Here is a 3,573-nt window from a genome sequence, read left to right on the forward strand (position 1 = left end):
AATGCACATTAGCTTGCTGAAAGCTCTGGGAAGTCTGCAGTAAAACAAGCAACAACTGATAAGGATGCACCTTGCCCGGCTCTCATTAGCATCATCAGGGCCCAGCTCTGTTGCATCAGGGATAAGAAGCTCACTGCTCTGTGGGGTTGTCCCTGCCCCTCTCTGACCTTGCCCACCCCCATTCCAGCCATACTGGTCCTTCTTCCTGTTCTCAGAAAAGGAGTGCCGTGGTCCAAGCTCAGGGCCTTTGCACCTGCCTTGGCCTGGAATGCCCTTCCCTGTGCGGGCTCCTTCCTTAAGTCAGTTGCCCTCTTCAATGTCACCTCAGAGAGGCCTTCCTTTCTGCCCCTCCACCCCCCCAACCCCAAACCCCTAAGCACTCAGATCCCCTTTTATGTTTCCCTGGAGAATGTGTCATTCCCTGGTTTGATTATTGCCCATATCTCCCGCTAGCATGTCTGCTCCATATCCAGAGCCTTGGACTGTGCCTGGCACATAGTAGGTGCTCAACTAATAGCAGCCAAACAAAGGCGTTTCCTTACAAGATCCATTTTCCTTAGCCTTCCTACTGCAGCCCCTGGGAGTTCTGATCCAGCTACAAGTCTGCTGGTGTTCCCCAACACACCAGGCGTGCCCCCGCACCCAGATGATCTCTCTCCTTCTCTTCTCTGCCTGGAAAAGCCCTGCCCTGGTTTTGAAACTCAGCTCTGTGGTCCCTCCCTGTGAAACTGTCCTCAGAGGTCTGGCCCGAATGAGCTGCTCCCTCCCGCGCCTCCCAGGTGCTTGTACACACATACCTTTATCACCGCTCCAATAACACTGCCGTGATGGGCTGTTTGTGTGTCTGTCTCCTCTCACTCACCCACCCGCGGTCATTATGGGCAGGGCTGGGCTGACTCAGGGCTGCATTCTCAGTGCCGGGCCCAGTGACTGCCACACAATGAACACAATGAGTGGGTGCTGAAAGAAATCCAACTCTGGGCTCTGAAACTGTTGCATCTGTTCAGCAAGCGTCACCCGGGCGCTTCCTGTGTACACAGTGCTGAGTGAGACCTGGCAGTGGGTCAGAGGTGAACGGAAAGTTGTCATCGGGCTGTAAAGCATTATCATTCTGCAGGGGAAGCAGTCCCACCTCCAGTGATTCTAACACAAGTGAGAGTGGCTAGCACTCACCAGGGCTAGAAGGGGCTCTGGGAGTGCGTATGTGATCACAGTAGGGGAGCGTGTGTTGTCACAGTAGGGGAGTGTGTATGTGATCACAGTAGGGGAGCATGTGTTATCACAGTAGGGGAGCGTGTGTGTGATCACAGTAGGGGAGCGTGTATGTGATCACACTAGGCGAGCATGTAGGTGATCACAGTAGGGGAGCATGTATGTGATCACAGTAGGGGAGCGTGTGTGTGATCACAATAGAAGAGTGTGTGTGTGATCACAGTAGGGGAGTGCGAATGTGATCACAGTAGGCAAGCATGTGTGTGATCACAATAGGGGAGTGTATGTGTGATCACAGTAGGGGAGTGTGAATGTGATCACAGTAGGGGAGCATGTGTGTGATCACAGTAGGGGAGCCTGTAGGTGATCACAGTAGGGGAGTGTGAGTGTGATCACAGTAGGGGAGTGTGAGTGTGATCACAGTAGGGGAGTGTGAGTGTGATCACAGTAGGGGAGTGTGAGTGTGATCACAGTAGGGGAGTGTGAGTGTGATCACAGTAGGGGAGTGTGAGTGTGATCACAGTAGGGGAGTGTGAGTGTGATCACAGTAGGGGAGTGTGAGTGTGATCACAGTAGGGGAGTGTGAGTGTGATCACAGTAGGGGAGCGTGTATGTGATCACAGTAGGCGAGCGTGTAGGTGATCACAGTAGGGGAGCATGTATGTGATCACAGTAGGGGAGCATGTAGGTGATCACAGTAGAGGAGTGTGTATGTGATCACAGTAGGGGAGCATGTAGGTGATCACAGTAGAGGAGTGTGTATGTGATCACAGTAGGGGAGCATGTAGGTGATCACAGTAGAGGAGTGTGTATGTGATCACAGTAGGGGAGCATGTAGGTGATCACAGTAGAGGAGTGTGTATGTGATCACAGTAGGGGAGCATGTAGGTGATCACAGTAGAGGAGTGTGTATGTGATCACAGTAGGGGAGCATGTATGTGATCACAGTAGGGGAGTGTGAATGTGATCACAGTAGGGGAGCGTGTGTGTGATCATAGTAGGGGAGCGTGTATGTGATCACAGTAGGGGAGTGTGAATGTGATCACAGTAGGGGAGCGTGTAGGTGATCACAGTAGGCAAGCATGTATGTGATCACAATAGGGGAGCGTGTGTGTGATCACAGTAGGGGAGCGGGTGTGTGATCACAGTAGGTGGTAAAGGTGAGGAGCTGTGGTACCTCCCCTGACAAAATCTGGCTGGGGAAAGGGTTCCACACCTGAAATGTTAAAAAGCCCCCAGGGCCGGGGTCCTGAGGCCGAGTGCGCTTGCTTTTGGCCCGGGGGTTGGGGTAGTTTCCAAGGAGGAGGCAGGACTTGATGGGAGGAGCTGGTTGGGGGCAGGGGTGAGGCCAGGTCTCTGCACAGGTGTGCTCCTGCTCCGTCCTCCTGTCCGGCCCTGGAAAGGACGGACGTCCTCCCTTCCAGTGTAGATGTCCTGAGAGGAGAACACTGGGTTAGCAGGCCCCCTCTGCCCCTTGGTGCCTGCATGGGTCCTCCATCCATAGTCCTCCTGGCCTGGTCCTCCTCTCTGATCTTCCCTCTGCTGATCCTGCCCCCAGATCCTCCCTACTCTGATCCTTAACCCTCCTCCATTCCTCCCTGCACCCCCACACCTCAATCCTCCTCCCTTGTTGGTCAGGTATGTGGGACACAGAGTGGTGGGCTGGGTGGTCAGCACCGAGACAAAGAGCCAAGTTCTGTGAAGTGAAGGAAGAAGGAGACAAGCCATGCTCAGAATATTTGGGGTTCCCCCAGGGAGACACACCCACCCAAAGCCAGTTCCCAGGCTGGGGGTAGACATAGCTGCACCTTGAGGAAGTGTCTAAACTGAGGGGAGAGCTTCCAGCATGGCTCAGGGGTTGAGCATCAGCCTATGAACCAGGAGGTCATGGTTTGATTCCCAGTCAGGGCACATGTCTGGGTTGCAGGCTCAATCCCCAGTAGGGGGCGTGCAGGAGGCAGCGGATCAATGATTCTCTCTCGTCATTGATGTTTCTCTCTCTCTCCCTCTCCCATCTTCTCTGAAATCAATAAAAATAAATAAATAAAAATAAACTGAAAGGAGAGACAAAGCCTCTCTCTTGGGGAGCCTGGGCCACGCCTGCCCCTGGAGGAAGTTTCCAGCATCGTAGAGCGGGCACCAATGAATGTGGGTTAATAGGAACAACAAGCCTAGTAGGGCACAGAGGGCCAAGAACCGGGCCCTGGGAGGCTGGGGTCTGGATGGAGCCCGGAACTGCCCCAGGCCCTCGGGGCACAGCGAGGAAGGGGTGAGCCCCAGGTCTGAAGGGGGGCCTGACTGAGCTTTCCTCTCATCTCCCCCAAACCTCCCTCAGGCTGAGGTGGGGAAGGGGGGTGAGGG

This window comes from Myotis brandtii, unplaced genomic scaffold (genome assembly GCF_000412655.1).
Source record: "Myotis brandtii unplaced genomic scaffold, ASM41265v1 scaffold157, whole genome shotgun sequence".
Taxonomy (NCBI): domain Eukaryota; kingdom Metazoa; phylum Chordata; class Mammalia; order Chiroptera; family Vespertilionidae; genus Myotis; species Myotis brandtii.